Source organism: Anabrus simplex, chromosome 2 (genome assembly GCF_040414725.1).
Source record: "Anabrus simplex isolate iqAnaSimp1 chromosome 2, ASM4041472v1, whole genome shotgun sequence".
NCBI classification, from domain to species: domain Eukaryota; kingdom Metazoa; phylum Arthropoda; class Insecta; order Orthoptera; family Tettigoniidae; genus Anabrus; species Anabrus simplex.
This window is the reverse complement of record NC_090266.1, coordinates 739,554,926-739,580,400: the sequence shown is the minus strand read 5'-3', so window position 1 is coordinate 739,580,400 and position 25,475 is coordinate 739,554,926. Positions and strand designations below refer to the sequence as shown.

The window sequence follows — 25,475 nt, the reverse complement described above, 5'->3', positions numbered from 1 at the left end:
ATCGGAGTTCAACCAGACGGGCGATATTTCTTATTTATCACTCGATTCATTTTGATCATACAACGTACATTAAATTGTCGGTTGGCTGCGTTTTACGGTTGCATGGCACTCGCGTTAGTTCACAACGATGGTGCCAATAAATGGCATACAGTGCGTACAGTATGTTTACTAGTCCTCAGCCCAAAGGCTGCTTGGATTCCAAACAGTTTCGCATTGCACTCTTCACCGAGCCAGAAGTCATTAATTACTATGTGTCAATACGGAATCACCCTATTGGTGATTATATCTTCACACCATTCACCACAAGGAATGATTGCGTACAGAATGGTATTACTAACATTCCTCATATCTCAGCTAAATTCATTTGCATGAAACTGAGACATTTCAATGAAACCCCACCAAAAAATCACGACTAGCCTATACCACAAAATACAATATGTTATAAACACTATAACCCACCAGAGATCGACCCGGGCTCTGATGATCTTCTTCTTTTTCCTGGCATTTTCTCCAATTTATTGGGATCAGCACTATGGTCACTTGACCCAGTTTTACGGTCAGATGCCCTTCCTGACACACACACATATATATATTCACTATTGCTTATTTCGATGATGGTTGGTAGTGTGGTGAGTTGGGTATAAATGATCAGAAGTGTATTAAGACCAATATAAACATCCTGTCCCCAAGTCAAAGGGATGAACTGTATGTAGTTAAATTGCCGACACGGCCGCGAATCGAACCCAGTGCCCTCTGAATCGAAGATCAGCACGCTGACCATTATCTATGAGCCAGACTGGCTTTGTTAGTACAGTATATAGGATTGCTTGGATATAAATACTTGTGATCGGTATCAGTAACTTTATTGGAGCAATGAAGAGCCCTTTTTCAAAATAAAATTCCGACACTGCAGTTTACGGGACCTAAAACACGCAATATTATTATTAATGATTATTGCTAAGTTATCGGTTGTCCAGCTCCTTGGCTGAATGATCAGCGTAGTGGCACTCCATTCAGAGGACTCCGAGTTCCATTCCCGGTCGAGCCGGGCATTTTAACTGTGTTAAGGGCCTGTACTACGACTGTCAGATAAACAGCCAGATACGTAGATTGCAGTTTTGCATACTAGAAGGTATATATTTTCTTGCGTACTACCAACGGATTTTAACGACGGTATTGTTATGCGGAAGATGTAGTAACATTTTTATTGCGTTGGTAATGGTAATAAGATTACTAAAAATATAGTTAAATTTAGCGCGGTGGTATACGTGTTCCCTGGTGTTCTCGTTTGTTTAGCGCTATTCCTTTTGAAATGGTATTACTGGAGTCCAAAATCAGACTCTTATTAAGCTATAATGCAGAAGTTCAGGTCAAAAAAGGAATTCGGACTGAAATCTACACAAACGAAGAAATGTTAAAATGAATTATGTAGCGAAACTCAGAAATTGTTGTAGAAAATAAAAAGACTGAAAATATAACCTGGACGCAAAAGTGAAGATTCAGGTTGTGTGTATGTATGTTAGGTATTCAGCCCGAAGGCTGGTTGGATCCTCAACAGGTCCACCATTAGCTGTCATAGATGGCCTAGGTGTCACTGAAGAGGCGTACTAGGGAAATGAGAAGTGAGGTAGTTTCCCGTTGCTTTCCTCACCGAGCCAGAAGTTGCTATTGCACATCAGTCTGCCAAGCCCACTGGAATGCCTGCACCAACCGACCCTATGAGCGAAATTTTCACACCATTCATAGCAGGGACTGGCTGCATACGGAATGGCATTACTAGCGTCACTCATACCTCAGCCACTTTCATATTGTCAAAGCCAAGGAAGAGAATGAGACAGGTCAATGAAAGTAACAATTTTATTCTAGCCCATACCAGAAGACATAGCGCACTGTAAACACTACATCTTGCCAATAAAGGCATATCAGGTTGTGTATCTTATTAAATAATTCCTACCACACGGAATAATTTTGTTTTTTGTCTAATACTATCTCTCCGCCTCTGTGGTGTAGTGGTTAGTGTGATTAGCTGCCACCCCCAGAGGCCCGGGTTCGATTCCCGGCTCTTTTGAAAAGTGGTACGAGGGCTGGAACGGGGTCCACTCAGCCTCGGGACGTCAAGTGAGTAGAGGGGGGGGGGTTGATTCCCTCCTCAGCCATTATGGAAGTGGTTTTCCGTGGTTTCCCACTTACCCTCCAGGCAAATGCCGGGATGGTACCTAACTTAAGGCCACGGCCGCTTCCTTCCCTCTTCCTTGTCTATGCCTTCCAAACTTCCCCCCCCCCCCCCCCACAAGGCCCCTGTTCAGCATAACAGGTGAGGCCGCCTGGGAGAGGCACTGGTCATCCTCCCCGGTTGTATCCCCCGACCCAGAGTCTGAAGCTCCAGGACACTGCCCTTGAGGTGGTAGAGGTGGGATCTCTCCCTGAGTCGGAGGGAAAACCTATCCTGGAGGATAAACAGATGAAGGAGAAGTAGAAGACGATTACATTATAACAATGTATTTTTTATATAGCATCATGCAAATGTAGATTCATCTTGATGAGCAGTCATCTTGGTTCCTACAGTAGCGTCCCCGATAGCAGCAAAGTCCCAGATAAGAGTGTTAACTGCCTCTCCAACTTCGGCATAGCTTTTTTTTTTACGTCTCCTGACACAGATAGGTCTTATGGCGACGATGGGACAGGAAAGGGCTAGGAGTGGGAAGGAAGTGTCCGTGGCCTTAATTAAGGTACAGCCCCAGTATTTGCTCAGTGTGAAAATGGGAAACCACGGAAAACCATCTTCAGGGCTGCCGACAGTGGGGTTCGAATCCACTATCTCCCGAATACTGGATACTGGCCGCACTTAAGCGACTGCAGCTATCGAGCTCGGTTCCGGTATAGCTAAACTCGAGAATATTCCTCCGGATTGCACATTAACGAGAGTCGTAATACGCGTTTTCAATCGAATTTCCAGATAAACGTGCTCAACTGCCACATATACCGGGCGAGTTGGCCGTGCGCGTAGAGGCGCGCGGCTGTGAGCTTGCATCCGGGAGATAGTAGGTTCGAGTCCCATTATCGGCAGCCCTGAAAATGGTTTTCCGTGGTTTCCCATTTTCAGACCAGGCAAATGCTGGGGCTGTACCTTAATTAAGGGCATGGCCGCTTCCTTCCAACTCCTAGGCCTTTCCTATCCCATCGTCGCCATAAGACCTATCTGTGTCGGTGCGACATAAAGCCCATAGCAAAAAAAAAAACCTGCCACATACATTTATACCGCACTTTTATCTGGCTGTCGTAGTTCAGGCCCTAAGTCAGAATCGGGGAATGAGTGTATGTGTTCGTCTCGGTACACGTATCTTCACATATACAATACGCCATATTACCAACTAATACAGAAACACGCAATATTAATTACATCACTACATACAGGGTTGGCGTCAAAAAGGTATCTGGCCGAAAACTGGACCAAATTCACATGAAGTGCCGCCACCGAGAAAACTAGGGTAAAGGGTAGTAATAATAATAATAATAATAATAATAATACGAAGAAGAAGAATGTCCACCCCTGTGGTGTAGTGGTTAGTTTGATTAGCTGCCACTACCGGAGGCCAGGGTTCGATTCCCGGCACTGCCACGAAATTCGAAAAGTGGTACGAGGGCTGGAACGGGGTCCAATCAGCCTCGGGAGGTCAAATGAGTAGAGGTGGGTTCGATTTCCACCTTAGCCATCCTGGAAGTGGTTTTCCGTGGTTTTCCACTTCTCCTCCAGGCGAATGCCGGGATGGTACCTAACTTGGGCCACGGCCGCTTCCTTCCCTCTTCCTTGTCTATCCCTTCCAATTTTCCCATCCCACCGCAAGGCCCCTGTTCAGCATAGCAGGTGAGGCCGCCTGGGCGAGGTACTGGTCATTCTCCCCAGTTGTATCCCCCGACCCAAAGTCTGAAGCTGCAGGACACTGCCCTTGAAGCGGTAGAGGTGAGATTCCTCGCTGAGTGGGAGGGAAAAGCCGACCCTGGAGGGTAAACGGATAAAGAAGAAGAATAATGTTCAGACGTTCTCGGTTGCATTCTATACTTCTTACAAGGTATGTCATTTCAGAAAACAAGCAGATGTGAATCCCACTGTCGGGCTTGGAAAGACTACTTTTCACCAGCCAGGCTGAGGAGGTTGAAAAGGAGGCTTTCAAAGCCCAAGTTGGCGGGTTCGATCCCAACACAGTACGGTGGAATGTGAAGGTACTCAAATACGCCGACCTGGTGTACGTAGATTTGCCTGTGAAACGAAATTTTGGTACCTCGTTGTTTCCGGAAGCCGTTAAAGTAGTTAGTGGGACGTAAAAGCAATAACATTACGTTATTTCCCACCAAGATTGCTGCAGTTCAAATTCCAGACAATGCTTGTGGAAAATCTGTGAAGAAGAGTTGCATGCCTGTGGTTCGGACTCCATGTACAACTTGAGCGGCAGAGTGATATCGTCACTGACTTCTCACCAAAGCAGTCGCAGTTCGAATCCCGGTAAATGCATGTGGAATTTTAAAAATGAAAAATCACGTCTTTTGTGGTTCAGATTCCACGTAAAGCCGGAGGTCACGTGACTATGATCACGATATCAACAGTCACGTAAAACTGCAAATTTGCTTGCTTTTACACTTCGGTGTAATTTATGGCAATAAATTGGAATGGAAAGTTGAAGAACATGATGGATAACATTCCTTGTTCCCAATAATCGACACATGCATCAGAAAGAATTGGTTATTTCACGGTGCCGTGGCTAGCAGTCCCGCCAAGCCAAGCTGGTATGAAACAAATGCACCTTTCATGGTTGAAGGAAACCTTCAACAGGTAGTTTCCAGGCTTTGTTATACAGTAATAACTGAACCCAGCAGAACCTTGACACGAGAAAATAAAGATTGGTGAAGACGATGTTCAGGTGGGTCAAGCCACCTCTCTGAAGTGCAGAATATGACAACCGCCCGCGACTTGAGCCGTAACAATATCCACGTAACGACGTTAAAATTCAAAAGAAGGAGGCTGTAGTTAAATATTCAGATTAGGATTGTCATCACACCGTCAAACTTCCATGGCTTACGAAGAAATCAATAGCCATGCTGAGTGACTCAGACGGTTGGGGCGCTGGCCTTCTGACCCCAACTTGGCAGTTTCGATCCTGGCTCAGTCCGGTGGTATTTGAAGGTGCTCAGATACGTCAGCCTCGTATCGGTAGATTTACTGGCACGTAAAAGGACTCCTGCGGGACTAAATTCCGGCACTTCGGCGTCTCCGAAAACCGTAAAGGTAGTCAATGGGACGTAAAGCAATTATTAGTATTACAGTATTATTATTATTATTATTATTATCATCCACACATAACACTCTCCTCCACCACAATAACACGCAGTTACCTACACATGGCAGATGCCGCCCACCCTCATCGGAGGGTCTGCCTTACAAGGGCTGCACTCGGCTAGAAATAGCCACACGAAATTATTATTATTATTATTATTATTATTATTATTATTATTATTATTATTATAAGAAATCAATAATGAATGCAAGAACATCAATCAGAACATGCTGGAAGTCACACTGCAGTGAGGTAAGCTGCGCACAACACAGTGAGTAGCAATTAAAATATAGTCTATTTCTAGAGCAGCCGCCCTTGAACAAACCCGTACAACCAACCGCACGGAAGATCATAGTGACCAGCCCCGTCTTCTTGCTCTTTATCGGATAATATGTATCACTGAGATGTCTGTACTGAGGTGCGAATTTTTAATCGAGCAGGAAGGAAGAGGCTGGGGTCTATATGCAAGGTCCTATATTGATATTCAATTAAAAATCCATGGAAAATCACTTCCAAGATGGTTCGGAGTGGGATTTTAATCTACTTTCTGCTTACACAACCGAGTGTTCCCAGATCATTCACTAAACTGCCGCGGTTCAACCGAAATAATAATGTTGGTTTTGCGTTCTACTAATACCTTTTGTGATTGTCGAGGATGCAGAGTTGTCCCAATTTTGTCCTGCGGGAGTTCTTTCATGTGCCGTTAAATCTACCGATACGAGGCTGACTAATCTGATCTCCTTCAAATACCACCGGATTGAGCAGCCGGGATCAAACCCGCCAACTTGGGTCAGCGCTTTTACACAATCTGGGCCACTCTATCTGACAAATGGAAATAAAGACAAGTTAACTCGTCGCGACGTTTCCTCAATAATTTCACCTCGGTAGCGACCAGTTCTGAGTGTGTTAAGTAACAGCAGCAGGCCTGCAATTGACTACGGAGCTCAGTAGTAGTATGAGCACTCTACTATCTCGGAGAATGACCCAGTTTCTTCCGAATGATCACGTGATAATATATAGGAAACATCGACCATGTGAAAGCCGAACTACACTGGCCACATGAAACATTATGATTTAAAATTTTAAAAATACTATTCAATGTTGCATTTGTTCCAATAGGACAGTAAAACCAACCATAAATGACTCAAATGCGGTTTAACAAAACAAACTTTAAGTCGTCTATACCTCACCGGAGTTGTATGTATGTATGTATGTATGTATGTATGTATGTATGTATGTATGTATGTATGTATGTATGTATGTATTTAGAGTATTTAGTGCGCCTCCGTAGCTTAACGGTTAGTGTTATTAACTGCCGTCCTCGGTGGCCCGGGTTCGATTCGCGGTACTGCTAGAAATTTGAGAATTGCAGGAGTGCTGGTATGTGGTTGAAATGGCACATGCAGCGAACCTCCACTGGGGTGTGCCTGAAAAGAGCTGCACCACCTCGGTGTGAGGACGCGAGTTTACTCTTGTGCGAAGGCTAGTTGTATACTATTAAAATACAAGGACCCCGAGAATATGTGGAGGTACTACTGTCACAAGAATACAGACGAGTTCACTAATGTGGTAAGAAACGTGAATTTCGAACAGTACGTCAGTACTACGGAGAATGAGGGTAAGTCGTATCTGCCACAGTACCGAGGCCTCTTTATGGAATGTAATTCAGAACCAGCTGTACGGTGTCATGACGTTGCCTCTGGGGCATAAGGAGTTTTCCACTCATCTTATCCCCCATGAAACTTAGTTGTTTTATATACAAAATGCATTGACAGATATTCCTGGATCTTCTTTTCCTCAGACACTTCCCTTCAGTTTCTGCCAGACTTCATAATAGAGAGAGCTTAGTTACCCTTCATCGTAAGAATGGCGGAACGCCGGCCGGATATCAGAATGCCATAGTTTACAGCACCTCACCTCAAGTGTGGTTTCCCTAATATTTTCATACAGTTATTTTTGAAAAATGCTGTTTCAGCAATTATTTCAATTGCTGAGACTTCAATCTCATTTCTTCCTTCTGAACGAGTTGTCTGCAATGAAGGAGCCCTGAAGCTATTGGCTTGTATTCAGGAGGTGGTAGTTTCAAATTCCACCATCTGGTGCCCTAAAGATTTCCGTGGTTTCACATTTCACACCAGCTGAATGCTAGTCCTGTATGCTAATTAAGGCCACGGTCTCTTCCTGGTCTATACCATCGTCGCCGTAATGCTTGTCCTGAATCGGCGCGACGTAAAACTAGTAGTCCTTAGAGGCTCGCGGGTGTCGGCATTTTGGCCCGCAGGAGTTCTTTAAAGTGCTAACGGTCAAGAGCACAGGAGTTATCAATCATATTTACACACATTCAAATAACACCGACCTCAGTCACGATCGAACTAGCTGTCTTGGAAAGACAAGCCAATGACTAACCGACCACGTCACTGAGTTCAGGTACTGAATTTCTACCTTGTACTGTCTTAGTACTAAGGATATTTCTCGTAAATGTGCGCGAATGAATCGTTCTTAATGAGCTGCATTACTGAGATATGTATAAGAAATGGCATAACTGATAGCTCCTAACGAGACATGTGCTAAACTTATGGAACTTTTTATCAAGATAACCCATTAATCTAGAGTGAGTGTGGAATTTCCCGTACTAGTGTTACAGCCACGATTCGAGCCTCAACACTCTGGAGGAACTGTCGCTATACAAATCCATCTTAAAGACATTACATTTTCATTACGTTATCCATATATATCAAAAATGTGCCTTACATTAACCTACCTTAGCGTAAAAGAAGGCAAGCTGCTAAAGTAAGGCGGGCTCGGAACACACAGAGCGGCAGCTAACGTAACGCACTTGACCTCGAACGGGCTTCCCGATCTATGCAACATGTTTCAGCTTCCGCCACTCTCTTTAGACGACAGGCTGCGTAGCTCACATGGCGAGGTGCTCGACTTACGTACGTCCTCAACGTTGCAGTTGGTTGACAATTTAAAGTTCTTGTAAAAAAAAAAAAAAGACCCCTAAAAGCTACACACTTACTTCGTGAAAGAGTCTCTTCCGTGGCAAAATACTCATGCAGCAGCTCACAAGACTGCCGGAACGTTATCCGAATCTGAGGGCTGCTTCGAGGCCCATTCAGCCTGCGTGAGAGCATTTGATGGGCTATCTGACGGTGAGATAGGGGCCACAGTCTAGAAAGCCAAGAATAACGACCGATAGGACTGGCATCATCTCGTGAGATCTGCAGGCGACCGGGCTGAGGTAGGCCAAGGTCCATCAGGGCTGTAGCGCCGTTGGGTTTGTTTTTATTATAGCCGGATGCAGCCCTTGCTCTTTGTTGAGGGCGGGCGGCTCCTGCCATTTATCGGACAGTGCGTGCAGTGGTGTGAGGGTTGCAGAAATGTATGGAACAGCATGAACACCCAGCTTCTGCACCCACGACACAGCTGGGAATCAAAACCTAGGCTCCGCAGCCCAACATCTATAACCCTGACCACTCGGTCATACAGCCGGAATTTTGTCCTGGAGGAGAGCATTTACATACCGATAAATCTACGGCACGAGACTGGCGTACGCGCACCTTCAACTCCACCAGATTAAGCCGGGATCAAGCCCGCCAATTTGGATTCAGAAAGCCAGAGTTCTACCGTCTGAGGCACTCAGTCAAGCCTTTGCAGATATGAAGATGAGGGTTATGCTTCGATTGTAAAGAAGATTCCTAACGCTTACTGATACCAGGGTCAGTTCACGACGTTGATTATGTCAGAGTACAGAATATAAGAGCAAGGTTAAACAGGATGCCAAAATGGAGATTGGAACTTCAGCACTTTTAAGCTGAAGGCAAACATAACTCTTCAATGAGCTCCAAGAAATGTGACCACAAGTGCTAAATGGTAAATCAGAAGTGAGATTACCACGAGAAACTCGGAAACAAGGATATCTATATATATAAAATAAGAGTTTTGTCTGTACATTGCTCATAATTTGAAAAGAATGGTATTTCTGTGCCCGTCATGTCCACAGTAACAAGAAAATGCATTTTTTACTTTTCCGTAATTTCTGTCTGTCTGTCTGTCTGTCTGTCTGTCTGTCTGTCTGTCTGTCTGTCTGTCTGTACGTATGTATGTACACGCATCACGAGAAAACGGCTGAAGAGAATTAAATGAAAATCGGAATGTAAAGTCGGGTGATGAACCGCTACAATCTAGGCTATAAATTATTTTAATCACGCTGAGTGAAATGGTAGTTTAGGGGAAGGCCTGAAATTTAATTCTCAAATATTTATGTTATTAGTGGTCGTGTCTTAATGAAAATCCTTAGACAAAGATGGTAAATAAGTCGCTACAATATAGGCTATACACGCTAAGAAAAATGGTAGTTTAGGGGAAGGCCTAAAATTTAATTGTCAAATATTTATTTTATTAGTGGTCGTATCTTCACGAAAATTGGTATGCAAGGTCGGAGAATAGGTCGCTATAATCTAGGCCAGGGATGGCGAACCTTTTCTAACTAGTGTGCCATTTTAGGTCTGGATTATTATTCTCAACTGCCTAACTGTGCCACTTGTTATTTTCGTTTGTAATGGATACCACCCCCGCCCCCGCCCCCACTCACCACCGCCACCACCGACTTCCATTCCTAATTCCAAATTATGTTTCATAATATATTACATATATATTGTAAAATACAAAATATATTTGATTGCATGTTTCATGGTCGTATTTTGCGAATACCGCAAAAATACTTAGTAGTTTTGTAATTTATGTTAGGTTCATAACTTGTCTTCAGAACGTTCACTGTAGAAAATAGCTGCTTGCAGGCGTATGACGACCCAAACAAAGTAAGTAGCGCAGTAGCAAGTTTATTCATGGCCGAAAATTTTTGTGGGACGCTGTTCCACTGTGCAAGTATTAAGTTCCCCGGCTTCTGGAAAGAGTATTCACCGTCAACAGCACACTCGATTTTCACTAATGTTTCATCAAGTTGTTACGAAATTTTTCACCCATACATGCTTGCTTAAAATTCAGTTAACTCCATTTCTAAACTGTCAATATCTAACTACGCCAAAAAGACTCATTTGTGCAATATGAAGTTTTGAAGTAAAGTGCGATAGTTTCTCCAAATCTCGAAATTTGAACAATATCTTGGCAATTATTTGTCTTACAAAATTCACAACAATAAACAGTTACTCACTAAGAATAATTACGCGATGCTGGCAACCACACACAAGCCAAATTTCACTAATTCACTGATATGGGCGAGCGAATTGCTCGTCGGCCGCATCTGACATTTATTTCACTTGACTTCCGCACCTATCAGTGATGTAGTATTGCCATAATGCACGTTCGAATTGGAACTAGAATTTAGATTTTCGATACTTATTTCTTAAACCTGAAACACTATGCATGATGCACGAGATATGTATAATCTATAGAACAAAACGCACATAAAAATTTTAATATGTGCATGTGGTGTGCCACCGAAATAATGTTCGCGTGTCACCTAATGACACGCGTGGCATAGGTTCGCCATCCCTGATCTAGGCTATCAATAATGTTATTCGCACTGAGTGAAATGGTAGTTTAGGGGAAGGCCTGAAATGTAATTCTCAAATAAGTTATTTTTGTTATTAGTGGTCGTATCGATAAATACTACATAATTAACATAACTTTAGTTATGTCGTAAGTTAGTAGTAGTTATGTAAGGAGTTATTAAATTTCCGATCACTTATGTCTTATACATTGTTACCGTACCGCATATAATCAGATATATTCATAAATTTTTATTTTTGTTACGAAGTCCTTATCAGCGCCGAGTCACGAGAAAATGGGTAAACAGGATTTAGTGAAAATCGGTATGTAAAGTCTGAGAATAAGGAACTACAGTCTACGATATAAATAATTTTGTAAGACACCCTAATATCACAGAGTCGAAAGAAAACTAATCTGAAGGCCTGCAATATAGAAAGCTCATAAACTTTATCAACAATAACATTACATTGACCACTGTTTGTTGTGATGTGCTTTTTGTCTTCTGTTTCCTCTCATCCCCGATAGATAGGATTACTGCAGCGTACCGAGATTTTTTTAAATTTGCTTGACGTCGCACCGACACAGGTAGGTCATATGGCGACGATGGGATAGGAAATGAATAGTTATGTGAAGGAAGCGGCCTTTGTTTTAAGGTATAGCCTGGTGTGACTGGTGTGAAAATCGGAAAACAAGGAATACTATCTTCAGTGTTGCCGGCAGTGGGGTTCGAATCCACTATCTCCCGGATGCAAGCTCACAGCTGCGCGCTCCTAACCACACGGGCAACTCGCCTGGTCGTACCGACTGTAAGGCCGCGTGCACACCGAGCGCGCTTCGCATAGTGTGTCGCGTGTAGCGTGAAATGCTATGCATAGCGCAAGGCGTGCTTGCTGTTCACACCGAAAACTCTACACCGTGCTCTCAGCTTAGTTTGGCACGGGCGTTTTAGGGTCGTCACAAACTAATGCCGTTATCCAAGTACACTAGAAACAGTTTACTGATGGATAACAGTTACCTAAAATTAAAAATTAGAAAGAAGAATCGAAAGTGGATTCATGAATTTAATGAAGAACGAATTACTTTCGGAGAATTCCATCGTTTGTACAGAGATGAAAGACTTTATCGCGATCAATTTCATGATTACTTAAGAATGACAAAAAATACTTTTGACGTCCCAGACCCTACAACTGAAATGTGGCGACAAGTAGCAGAGAAGTATGGGGAGAAATTCAATTTTCCCAGTTGTCCAGGAGCACCGTGCAGCAAACACGTGGAAATTAAATTTCCGGCTAAATCACGCTCTTTATATAATAATTATAAATAGTATTTTACAATACTGTTACAATTAGCATACACAATTTATCATCGTAACAAAAGTGAAGTAAGTATGTGAAATATTATATTTACTTCCAAGCCCACTCCTAGCCTGCAGAGTGATATTCTTCACGATACCACCCTCCATTTGCAAAATTATAGATTCTATGCACTTTGTCACAAAGTGTCCGGCTACATGGCTAAATGGTTACCGTACTGGCCTTTGGTCACAGGAGTCCCGAGTTCGATTCCCGGCAGTGTCGGGAATTGTAATCATAATTAGTAAATTCCAGGTCACCTACGGGAGTCAATTCAAAAGACCTGCACCTGGCAAGCCGAACTTCTCCTCGGCACTTCCGACACTAAAACCCATACGCAATTTCATCCTGTCACAATGTTAAGCTCAGTAAAGTGTGACAGTAGAAGTAATATTACTGTATACGTTTACTGTAGGAATGCGATAAAACTGTTGTAGATACGTAAGTCCACTTATTTTGCAAAACAGTTACATTTTTATAGTTTTTGTGTCTTTGGTTCCATATTTCTTCTCTTTGAAACACTGCATTAGTAATTTCTTCTTTCATAGCTGCAGATCCAGCTAGGTAACGCTAAGCAATTAACCAACACTGCGCGTTGTCTGGCGCTTCGCTTAGCTGTAAGGTAGGCGTTGAGCGCAGCAGAGCTCGGACGATGTGAATACCTGGCTTAGGAACAAAGCACTGGTTACGCTTAGCGTGACGTTTAGCGTTGAGCAACACGCGACACACTATGCGAAGCGCGCTCGGTGTGCACGCGGCCTAACAGCCTGCCTGTATATTGGCGGGAAGTAGCTGGGGAGTAAGATAACTTTCTTCTTTAGCATGCCATTCCTCTGGTTCATACATTTTCTGATATATCTGGTACGTAACACACTGGTTCATCATAGTATTCGAGCTATTCAATCCCTACTCTGAGGCACTGATTGGAATGAGTAGTGTGCATATTTAACGTAATAATGTCAGAGGAGTGTTCACGGCAGTCTGCGACCTGGTTATTCCAGCTCTGGATGGACTCTTAGATCGGCACCGTAGTACTGTTCGTTGAAAGTAAGAAAGTGTGCGGTTTTTCATTTGATCGAGTATTTTATATGATAGCATTGCTTTCAATCGCTACATTCCTACTGAGGTTTTTGTAATGACCTATGTTGAATTCAGTTAGGAAAACCACCAAGTCAGTCTTTCTGAGAATCCCGTAGCGAAGCACGGGTAGATCAGCTAGTTTTTTATAAATTAATGATGCAAACTAAAACTCTCAGCATGGGGTGGTCATAATTTTCTTGGAAAATCTAGCAGTATAAAGTTAAATGTTTTATAGTTAAGTGGCAAAGTGGCGAGGTGCCGGAATTGAGTCCCGCAGGAGTACTTTTACGTGCCAGTAAATCTACCGACACGAGGCTGACGTATTTGAGCATCTTCAAATACCACCGGACTGAGCCAGGATCGAACCTGCCAAGCCACTCAGCCCGGCATGAGCTTCCTTTCCGTCATTATTTTTCTCTAGTAACTGCACCGAATGTTGCACCTTTGGTGATGTGCATCAGTTTATAAGTCCATTATCGTGTGGTTCTTGTAGCTTTCTGTGAGCGTATTTCCATAACACGGAATCATTTGAAGTGTTTAGATTTACTTTACTTGAAATCCGATGCAGTTTGCTGTGCTTCATTTGGGTTATGAGTTGCATTGAAAGCAGGTTAAAGGGAAGTCAGAAAATGTCATAAAGATGCATTTCAAAACTTGATACGTATTTTGCATACTTCAGTTAACTGGATTAATATCTGTCTCAAAGATACGGAATTCCGTGTTACGAATCGGAATAGCAACTGAGTGAAAACCTAAACTAAGGGTTGAATTTCTTCTGAAAGCCTACAATTTGCACAATTCTTTATTTCAATTTGCTCTGCCACTCCTCGTTAACAATATGCAGTCTCTGGAAAGCATACTATAGGGCCAATTAATGAAGTAAACGTCAAAACAGGATATCAAGTGATCTGCACTATGTCTTGCTCTAAATCTGCAGTAAAATGCCATCGAACCCAAGCCCACCTAGCAGCCACGATCGTTAAGGAGTCATTAAGATCTGACACAATGGTTGGCCGGTTCGAGACCCGCTGGTGGAAAAATCGTTTCACGTTCAGAACATTGGTCGGCAGAGTAGGTGAGGTAGTGGCAGTATACAATTACTGGATTGCGTGCCAAATGCCCGGCTTCAATTCCATACCTCTTCAGAGTGTTCATATCGAATGAGGGCGTATGGCCCTGTTGATGGTGATTCGTTCGTCGTATGGGGATGTAAAAGCTTTAAGAAGACACCTTGGTGATATTCGAGAGTAGTAGACTATGCGCCGACACCGGGCTTCACCTTCTCCCTACCTCAGTATAATCAGTCACACACTACACAACTCATGACATGTAGTCAACACAATGGACACAGAAACATATACGAGACATTCCACGTCAAGTCCAACAAAAACCTACAGAAAGTGAACGTCAGCCTTTTAAAATTTGTCAAACTTTTGGAATAGATATAGAAAAGCTTCAGAATTAAGGATACATAAATAATATTTCCCTAACTGCAAAAGCGCTTATAGAAAAAGTCGGAGACTTCGGAGACCCAAACGTCAGTTACTCTTAGATAGAAAATGGAATAAGGTTTTAATTTTACATACATGCAGCCTAAATCATGTGTGTTGAATAAGAAATTAATACAGAATTACTAGGGTGAGTTCGATCTCCTACAAGAAGCACGTAGCTACTTCACAAGAGGGTAAAAATCCAGCGTTCAACTGTAGTGCGCAGATACTGTAGCTCAAGTAGGGTCGAATAAGTTCAGTTTCGAAAACTTAACAGATAAATTCACTTCCATACTTTTACAAAAAGACCCCCAAAGTTTGGTAAATGCAGTGTGCCTCCTGCTTTGAAAAGGAAAACGTATTGACTTTTTAATTTTGTAATATACTACGGAAGTCAGTTAAATTTAATAAATATGTTTACAGCTTTTTTTACAATCTGCTTTACGTCGCACGGACACAGATCGATCTTGTGACGAAGATGGGATAGGAAAGGGCTAGGAGGGGGTAGGAAGCGATCGTGGCCTTAATTAAGGTACAGCCCCAGCACTTGCCTGGTGTGAAAATGGGAAACCACAGGAAACCCTGTTTAGAGCTGCCGACAGTGGTGTTTGAACTCACTATCTCCCGATTGCAAGCTGACAGCTACGTGTCCCCACCACGCGGCCACTCGCTCGGTCAGTATGTTAAATAATAACTTAATTCCTAAGACAGTTATTACTGTATTGTATGTGGTATTATCTTTATTAGTTCACAATATTTCTGTAAAAAGTTGAGTGTCAGAAAAATATCCCATATTCAACATTTAATATAATGAAGACTGTTGAACAGACGATATGCAGAAATAAATACCCTCAACCACATTATTTGTCTAATATATTACTTCAACATTTTTTTAAAATATTTACTGTCTGATTTCACATGGAATGCCCATACACATAGCCCCCTACTCGCGTAATGGTCTTCACCTCTGAGGCAAGGAGTATTTTTTTGCAATTTGCTTTACATCTTATGGCAACGATAGGATGGGAAAGGGCTGGGAGTGGGAAGAAAGCGGCCATGGCCTTAATTAAGGTACATATGCCTGGTGAGAAAATGGAGAACCATCTTCAGGAATGCTTACAAGGCAAGGAATAAATAACTCGTCTAAAAACATGATGCACACAAATAAACGAATATCACAAACCACCTATCATCACGGTCAATGGACTCTTATCCAACTGCCTGGGCATTAGAGCATAATTATGTACTTGAAACTCAAGCTAATTTATTGTGAATATCATCTAATTCGGATGTGCCTCACTTTACATTGCGGGAAACAACAACGAGCTGGCTGCATGTTATGATAGGGAGATTAATGCTTTAGTCATTAGAAGAAAAGGTTAACTGTAAGCGTGTCTTTGCTGAGTAGTAATACCGGCAATAAAAGGTAACCGTAAACGAAACAAAGGCATGGAGCTCACTAAACCCACTCCTACGAAGTGTACAGCTATACTACTGGCCAGTGGAACGGAAGCTAACCAAAGAGACAGTAAAAGTTATGATACTGAATGTATGCTCATGGGCCGGGTTAATTGGCCGCGGCGACAGAAACGCTAGTCTTCTGACCCCAAGTTGGCGGGTTCGATACCGGTTCACTCCGGTGGTGTCTGAAGGTGCATAAATAAGCCAGCCTTGTATCGGTAGATTTACTGGCACGTTAAAGAACCCCTGCAGGATAAAATTCCGGCAACTCTGAGTCTCCGAAGAACCGTAAGAGTAGTAGTGGTACGTTAAACCAGTAGTAGTAGTAGAAGAAGAAGAAGAAGAAGAAGAAGTTCGTGGAAGTATTCCGGATCTCAATATGAGTGAGGAATGAATATCCAGCGTTGTTCAAAGACGCAATTAAAGGCTTTATGTACTTTATTCAAAACTATCTTGTGAGTTCTCTTGCCTGTTGAAATACGGAACAATACAGAAATCACTCTAGTAATATTAATGCATGCACTAAACTTCGACCTTAAAATGTAGACATTCAAGAAATCGAAGCTCGATCGTCACCTCCAATGTAAGTAATAGCTAATAACAACACACTACGTAACTGACTGAGTCCGGCCTCCGGAGAGGTCTGGTGCAGGTCTTTGGATTTTACACCCATGGGCGACCTGCTCACCTGTGGGGATGTGGCGCTACCTAGGCGGGGGCAACGCGTCCGTCTATCAGCCGGTGGCCCCGGGTTCGATTCCCGGCCGGGCCAGGGTTTTTTTATTGTAAATGATTAATATCCCTGGTCGGGGGACTGGGTGTTTGTGTCATCCTTAACGTTCCTTTCCTCACATTCAACACTTTACACTTCCGCCATTTCCAAATACACGCAGGTTCATAACATACGGTGCAAAGTAGGGGCGAAAGATCGTCTTAGGTCGACGCCCCGAATAAATAGCATTAAAAAACTGACTGACTGTAATTATTGTGTTAGACTACAAATAAACTATCTTTAATTTTTATGTGCCTTCTGTTTTCATGTTTTGTATTTTGTTAGTCTTATTTCGTTGTTGTGTAACTATTTGTGTTGATTTCTAGTAATACTCGTATTTTGTTCTTATATGGAATCCTTTTGTTGTATTTTTGGTGATAAGTATTTTACGTTTTTACTTAAATTCGTTACTATGCTATTGTAAGAAAGCACTGCCACCGGAATACCTCCCATTTGCAAAGTATTTGTTAATAATAATAATAATAATAATAATAATAATAATGGCGTGTGGCTTCCGGAGAGGCCTGGTGCAGGTCTTTCGATTTTACACCCATGGGCGACCTGCTCACCTGTGGGGATGTGGCGCTACCTAGGAAGAGTTCTGATGTTGAAGACGGCACAAAATCCCAATCCCCGAGCACGACGAATTAGCCAATGAATATTAAAATCACCGAGACGGCCCCGAATCGAACCCGAGATCCCTTGGACACATCGCCAGCATGCTAACCGGTTAGCCACGAGCGGGTTTTCTGAGTGGTTCCGGTCGCGTAGCTGTGAGCTTGTATTCAGGAGATGGTGGGTTCGAATCCCGCCCTCCGCAGCGCTGAAGATGGTTTCCCGTGGTTTCCCGTTTTCATAACAGGCACCTTAATTAAGGCCATGATCACTACATTCCGAAACCAATCCCCATTTTCGTTGCCGACAACTCTCTACGCGTTAGTCCGACGTAAAACCACTAGTAAAATACAATAATTAATATGTAGAATCCACTCATAATATTTTTATTTATAATGTAGCCTGTGTAACGCTGTTGGGAGCTTTGTTAAAATAGCAACATTAAGTTCATTATACTGTACGTTGTAAGAAAGCATACCTTCGTAAGGCATAAATACACCAAACGTTCTAAGCTGTCCTTGGATTTAGGTCTAGAAACGCTGGCGTATGTTTTGGCCAGACAAGGCAGTTTGAGTTCCTTTGACTGGCCAGCTGGCCGCCTTGCCTGTAGGCTTTTAGATACCGCAACTCACCTGCCTTGCTAAAGGCAGCGGTCGTAGAGTTTCACTCCTTGGATCAACACATATCCTTGCCAGGAGTGAAGTCACACTATCACATCTCAAGTACTAACAGCTGTTCCTCATATAACAAACAAACATGACACATTTCTAACGAAATTGTAAGTCTCAATATTGAACGAAAAGTTCACTCTACCATCCTCAGAGCAGCGAAAGTGATTACATGTCCTAAGAATGTGGCGCCCCCTCAGACCAAGAGAAAACACTTTCTGGGGAACAGTCGTCGATGAGTACCTCAAGATTGGCAGATACAAAAGCAAACTATACCTGCCAGTTTCAAATAATTTACTGTATTGTTCTTGTAATCCTCAATTATAAACTACCCTTAGAGGAGAACTGGTCACTTAAAGCGGCATGGTACTGGGGATCATGTGCGTGTAGGCAACGTTAATTCAGACCAGAGACTTCGCATATCAGGCCCGAGTAACTAATGATGTGTGGTCTGCGATATTGGGACAGGTTTTCCGGGACGTGACATTTGTCAAAATTAATATTTTTCTGAGATGAAAGGAAAATAAACACGTCCAAAACAAAACACTCGCGACGCAAATATTGTTTAGAATCCTGAACGGTGCCACAAAATATTCTAATCGCCGAACGTCAGTTAGTCCGGTCGACAACAAAGGTGAACTAGTAGTATTGTATTAGGTGGACGTAGTAGGGCGATTAAAGACGAGAAATGTTTACTAGGAAACACTATGATAATAATAATAATAATAATAATAATAATAATAATAATAATAATAATAATATAAATAATAACCAGGCGAGTTGGCCGTGCGGTTAGGGACGCGCGGCTGTGAGCTTGCATCCGGGAGATAGTGGGTTCTAATCCCACCGTCGGCAGCCCTGAAGATGGTTTTCCGTGGTTTCCCATTTTCACACCGGGCAAATGCTGGGACTGTACCTTGATTAGGGCCACGGCCGCTTCCTTCCAGCTCCTAGGTCTTTCCTATCCTATCGTCGCCATAGGACCTGTCTGTGTCGGTGCGACGCGGACCCACTGGTAATAATAATAATAATAATAATAATAATAATAATAATAATAATAATAATAATAATAATAATAGTGTGCGGTTTTACAGAGACGCCGGAAATTTGTCCCAAAGGAGATCTTTAACGAGCCAACAAAACTACCGACACGAGGATGAAGTATCTGAACACCTTCAGATATCAGCGGACTGAGCCGGGTTCGAACCAGCCAGCGCTTTACCGTCTGAGCTACTCGGACTGACTCATCAGTAAACAGGAAGACATGGTTACTCATTATAACACGTAATCGTCCTCTAAGTAAATGTACCTTATATTCTTTGATGACAGTTTATGAAAATGCTGCGTCAGATGTTGTAGTTTCTTCACTATGGAATTGTTATTGTTTCGTAATACAAGCTCGAGACAATATGGTCGCGCGATTACAGCGTGTGTAAATTCTGTCTGATAAGCAGTCATGTGTATTCGCAATTAACAAATTAACAGGACTGGGAAGGAAGAAATCATGGTTTTAAGAATTATCGCAGAAACGAGACGAGGAGAAATTCATGAAAAACTATTCCACAGTGATGACCGTTAGGACAGCCTCGAATCCAGATGTTTCCCAAGTCCATTGGTACTCACATTATTGACTAATACCTAAATAGCTGTCTCAGAGAGCACGATACTTTAAACACAGCCTAAACATCTGCATATAGAGCAACTAATTTGTAAAATACTCTCCACAACACTGCTCAACATTCTTCTTCTTCTTCCCGGCCTACTTCCTCAGTTACTGGGGTCGGCAAGTGTACCGAATTTGGCTAAGTTTACGGTAGGATGCCCTTCCTGACCCAAATCCAATGTGGAGGGATGCATTCACTATTATGTGCTTCTGCGGTGGTTACTAGTATGGTGTGTTGTATGTAGATGAAGAAAAGTGGCAGAAACACCCAGTCCCTCAGCCAGAAGAATTAACTATACGCAGTCAAAATCTTAGCCCCGGCCGGGAATCGAACCCGGGGCCCTCTGAACCGAAAACCGGTATGCTGACCATTCAACTAAGAAGCCGGACTACATTCTATAAGATGGAAAAAATACACCTAACTGAAATATACGATTTAATAATAGATTTATTAGTTTTACGAAGACTCCGGTAAGGCACGTACGCACAAACTAACCAGCGACGCCTGAGCCACACACGAGGAAATCTGTAGAAGAAGAGGTAAAGGCAAGTTACGAATAAACATATCGGATGAACCCGAACGTACCACGGTCAAACCATGTGATGGGAATGGATTACATATTATTTAAAGAACAAGAGTACTCATCTCTGAAGGAAAATTCCGAAAATAAAAAATTGGACCCTGCCTTATAAAGAGTACAGAAAGCAGAAGAGAATCAGAGAGGCACTTCGTTTGATCACTGAAACCAGATTTAACTATTAAAAAAATAACAGATTATAATGAAAATGTGGGTACGGAGGGCAGTCCGGCTCCTTGGTAGAATGGTCAGTGTCCTGACTTTCGATTCCCGGCCGGCGCGAAGATTTTAACTGCTTATGGTTAATTCCTCTAGCTCGGGAAGTGGGTGTTTGTATTCGTCGTAATACCCTTCTGTTCATTTCCATACGATACTACCGACCACCACTGTAACACACAGTACCGTACTGACGATATCCCTCTACGTAGGGTTGCTGTCAGGAAGGGCATCCGGCAGCAAAACTGGGTCAAATAAAAAATTTGTGTGCCGTTCCCAAAAAGGGATAAGAAAGCCAGGAAGAAGCAGCTCCAGAGGGCAAAACGATTCATGTTATAAGTTAAGAACGAAAATGCTTAACGCTCAGGTCCAGTACATGGACGCTTCTGATAATGCCATAGCTCTTTTTTGTCCCACTAACTACTTCTATGGCTTTCAGACGCGCCGAAGGGCTGGATATTTTTCCCCACAGCAATTCTTGTTACATACGGATAAATCCGTCGGCGACAGACTAGACTATTTGAGCGGGTTGAGTCGCGATCGAATATGCCACTTTGCAGTCAGAAAGACAACATTCTACCATATGGGCCTCTTGACCGAGCTGAGCATCAGTGACTTGGTCAAGTACACATCAGATAAGTCGTGGATTCACTGAAGTTCAATCCCGAGCCTAAATTTACTTAGTCTACTTCCGTTGCGCTCCCCCAGCGACCAGCTACAGTACATGTGGCGACCATCTAAAAAAATAACATCGCAGATATCAAGTGAACCGTTAACTTCGACGTGAATATTTCTATTTATTCGAGGTCCTTATTAAAGTGTACAGTATCTCAGAAATTATTAAATAAAGTTGTTTGTATTATTACGGCCGTAGTTACATCACGAAACCAGTTTAGTGAACAGAAATGTCTGCAATATCAGTCTTATTCATGCAAAAATAATCTAATAATTCATACAATGTAAACATTAGATATAATCTTCTTCTTTTCTTCTTTTCCTACCGCTTTTCCCACACCTGTGGGATCGCGGGTGCGAACTGCGTCGCACATGTGGATCTGGCCCTGTTTTACGGCCGGATGCCAACCCTATATGGAGGGATGTGATCACTATTGCGTGTTTTTGTGGTGGTTGGTAGTGTAGTGTGTTGTCTGAATATGAAGAGGAGAGTGTTGGGACGGACACAAACACCCAGTCCCCGAGCCAGAAGAATTAATCAGAAGCGATTAAAATCCCCGACCCGGTCGGGAATCGAACCCGGGACCCTCTGAACCGAAGGCCAGTACGCTGTCCATTCAGCCAACGAGTCGGACAAACATTAGATATAATGATAATCCTAATTACTATCAGTGTTTTTTAATGGTGAACTGGAATAAATAATAATCAAACTTGTAAAACAATAACGTTTTAGACTCAAAACTGAGGTATCAGAAATTAGTAAGTGTTATGAAGGAACACATTTGTTTGTTGGCCACTTAAATATTACACGTGAAGAAGAGGCCACATTGCAATGTGGCTGGTAATGCGCCTGCACGTTGATCTAAATAACACGATAAGACATTCATGGGCATCCCTCGTCTGCGTGCATTACGTGTTGGCCTTCAGCGATAGGTGCCCGCTCACGGAGCAGAGGTCGTAACATAGCACCGTCAAGGATTTCGGTCAAGACTTCGATATAAGCTGCAATTGAAACGGAAGAGAAACGATCAAAACAAATATTCGTCGGACGGAGAAGCAATATTACTATTGTTGATTTTATGGCCCTCTTAACTATTTTTACGATTTCTGGAGAAGCAGATGTTTCGGAATTTTGTCACGCAGGAGTTCTTTTACGTGCCGGTAAATCTGTCGATACCAGGCTGGCGTATATTAGCACTTTCAAATACCCCTGGTCTGAACCAGGCCCGCCAACTTGGGCTGAAAAGGTCAGCGTTTTGATGTCTGAGCTGCTCAACCGTAAAATTACACCATGTTCAGAAAATGAACTGTCATAGAAAAGCCACATGTAAGGTTACTAGCAATAATGGAAGAATACCAGAATAAATTATACCTCAATAACCATTCCCCTCAAGAAATATACTCATTGACAGAACACGCTGCATGCAAACTGACGCCAAACGAGTTTCAAATTAGACACTTATAAACAAGATGGATGTAAGTCTCACTCACTGGCTGAATGGTCAGCGCTGAGGTCTTCGGTTCAGAGGATCCCGGGTGCGATTCCCGGCCGGGTCGGAGATTTTAATCGCGTCTGATTAATTCTTCTGACCCGGGGACTGGGTGTGTGTGTTTGTCCCAACACTTTCCTCTTCATATTCAGACAACACACTACACTACCAACCACCACATAAACACGCAACTACATCCCTCCATATAGGGTTGGCGCCAGGAAGGGCATCCGGCCGTAAAACATGGCCAAATCTACATTGTGCGACGCAGTTCGCACCCGCGACCCCACAGATGTGGGAAAAGCGGAGGGAGAAGAAACAAGATGGATGTAAAATGTACAGTGGAATGATGAGTCGAAAAGATAGCTTTCTTGGGAACGGCAGCAGCAGGGTAAGTAATAAGTCCAGGTAAAGTACATAATAACCTGCGGGTTGGGCCATAGTGGAGAAAGGCAAAACCGATATGGGAGTCCGTAATTCCCACCCTTGACACTTGAGCAACAACCTACTCGAACTTCAACGTGAGAGTGACTACTTATCTTCTAACAAAATAAATGTGGCATTTTTGTTTTGACTAAAAGATTAAGAAGCAGTTTAGAAGTTGGTGTAATATTCGAATGAACTCAATAACTTTTCCTGAATGACTGAAGGCTAGCCTGTATTGACCTCTGGGGCACATATCGACGTACAGAAGTCGAGATGAAAGAAGTTCTGGAATGTAAGGATTCAGTCTGGCTATAAACATGTGTTCTCATATCTGATATTACGTAGGGGTACAACTTAATTAGGCTTTTGGACATCAAATTGCCCATTCAGCAGCTAGTAATGTTATCACCTAACGAATGTAATTAACAAGAGTCGTTACTATGTAAAAAGGAAAAGGCAGGCATAAGATGTAGGTTCAAGATGGAGATCACACAACAAAATTATCTGTTCTTGCCTATCGTTCTCTTGTTAAAACTGTCTCAAGTCCATCCTTTAATCAACAAAAAATAGGGGTATAGAATCTTCAATGCACCAGATCTGAGGCTCAAATAATTCCCAAACTCGCATGGACTAAAACATTATTATTATTATTATTATTATTATTATTATTATTAACAATTCAGCAATTTTACAAAAATAATGAGAAAGAATTTACTACTGAAAACTACTGGAACTGTGAAAATCTTATCCAACCTGCACTAGAAGTCGGATGACACACAGGTATGTGAAGCGCAAAAGCACAATCCTAATAAAAGATATTTAACGATTAAAGTGTGATCAATATTCTACAACAACAACTAATTATATTTATCCAGGTACTAACTAATACCATATCCTTAAACAAGTACGGTACTAGAGAAGCGACGCGATGCACACTGCCGCACAAAATGTTAGGGGGGTGCGGCCGTTGGTGCTTGAAAATAAAGAATGACACTACACTACTTTACCTGTCTAATGTTCTACTGCGTTACGAGTACCGAACATTATCACTAGTTTTATCAGCGAGTAACTCTCCTTTGGTCACTTTCTTTCCGCAAACAACGCACCTTGCTAGGTCATTCGTTCACACGCATCGCCTACAGGCCAGGCCTAGCCACGCGCACACAAGTTAACAGTTGCACGAGTCGCGGAACACTGGCTGGAGTTGGAGACGCTAGGAGTGCTCAGCAGCAGGCTAGGTGGGGAGTGGAAGTGGGGAGAAGAGCTCAGTTCCGTGCAGTTCCGTGTCTGAAGACTGTAAACAACACACCACTTGTCTAGCAGCATCCTTCCCATAGCGTCCCGACAAGGAAGAGAAAACTAAGTGATATTGCAGCCTGGAGGTTATAATATTCCTTACTGTATTCACTAAAGCTGAAAATATCCTAGTAGGTGTACAAGTGTAGGTGTTAATAACAACGATAAAAATATTCTCGAGTGGCAATTGCTAATCTGGTGTAATGCAGACCCTCCGACGAGAGTGGGCGGCACCTGCTGTGTATGGAAACTGCGTATTAGTGTGGTGGAAGATAGTGTTGTGTGAGATACAGGAATGTTGGGAATGGCACAGAAGTCCAGTCCCCGAGCCAAGGGAATCAACCTTTAGAGTGAAAATCCTCGACCCGGCTGGGAATCGAACCCCGGACCCTCTAAACCGAAACCAAGGAAGCGGACAAGAAGAGAGATTACTTCACAATGATTACATCAGCATCACCAACATTAAGTTAAATGCATTCACGTTTCCTCTCTACCTTCCTCAAAGTCTCACACCATCCATCGTTCTCCTGTGAACAAGGTTTTCCATTAGCAGCTAATATTGCACATGCGAGCTAGATGTAGTGTGGCACTTTCAGCGATATCAACATTCTGCTTTCCCACCCTCGCAGTGGGACTAGACTTGCTCATCATTTCGTTACTGAGCTTGTAAATGCCGCAGGGACAGAACTGAGTCGTCTTCTGCTTTTGCAACCGAATAAATATTGCTGTTGTTTTCCGCAATACTAACAGATTTCAAATTTCCGGGCTGAGTGGCTCAGGCTGTTGAGGAGCTGGCCTTCTGACCCCAACTAGGCAGGTTCGATCTTGCCTCAGTCCGCTGGTATTTGA

General features: G+C 42.8%; 1 protein-coding gene across 2 annotated transcripts in view; it reads right to left on the bottom strand.

Annotated features, from left to right (window-relative positions):
• LOC136864423 (uncharacterized) overlaps positions 1 to 24,456 on the bottom strand; it is a 995,241-nt gene extending 970,785 nt beyond the window's left edge. For both annotated transcript variants that reach the window (XM_067141399.2, XM_067141400.2), the window contains exon 1: positions 24,338 to 24,456. The gene's annotated coding sequence lies outside the window, so the exon portion shown is untranslated. The remainder of the gene's footprint in view (positions 1 to 24,337) is intronic.
• Between the last annotated feature and the right edge of the window lie 1,019 nt (positions 24,457 to 25,475).